Here is a 282-nt window from a genome sequence, read left to right on the forward strand (position 1 = left end):
CTAATTTTTTCCTCAATTTTGGCTTATTTTAAATATGTCCAATAACTGTTGTTACGTTGGGCTGGCTTTCATTGTCATCATTTTTACAAACAGATATTTAGACTTATGTTCTGAGAAGAAGTGCTAGTTAGCTAGTTATCTAGTTAGCTAGATTTTAAAGGGTTTTATGAAGTTGTGCCAACTTGCACTAAGATTATATTCTCATATTGTTCACATTTTGTTCTAAAATTAGTCATTTCTATTTATAACACTAGTTTTATAACTGTAACCAAAATTAACAAC

Source organism: Oryzias melastigma, linkage group LG7, assembly GCF_002922805.2.
Source record: "Oryzias melastigma strain HK-1 linkage group LG7, ASM292280v2, whole genome shotgun sequence".
Taxonomy (NCBI): Eukaryota; Metazoa; Chordata; class Actinopteri; order Beloniformes; family Adrianichthyidae; genus Oryzias; species Oryzias melastigma.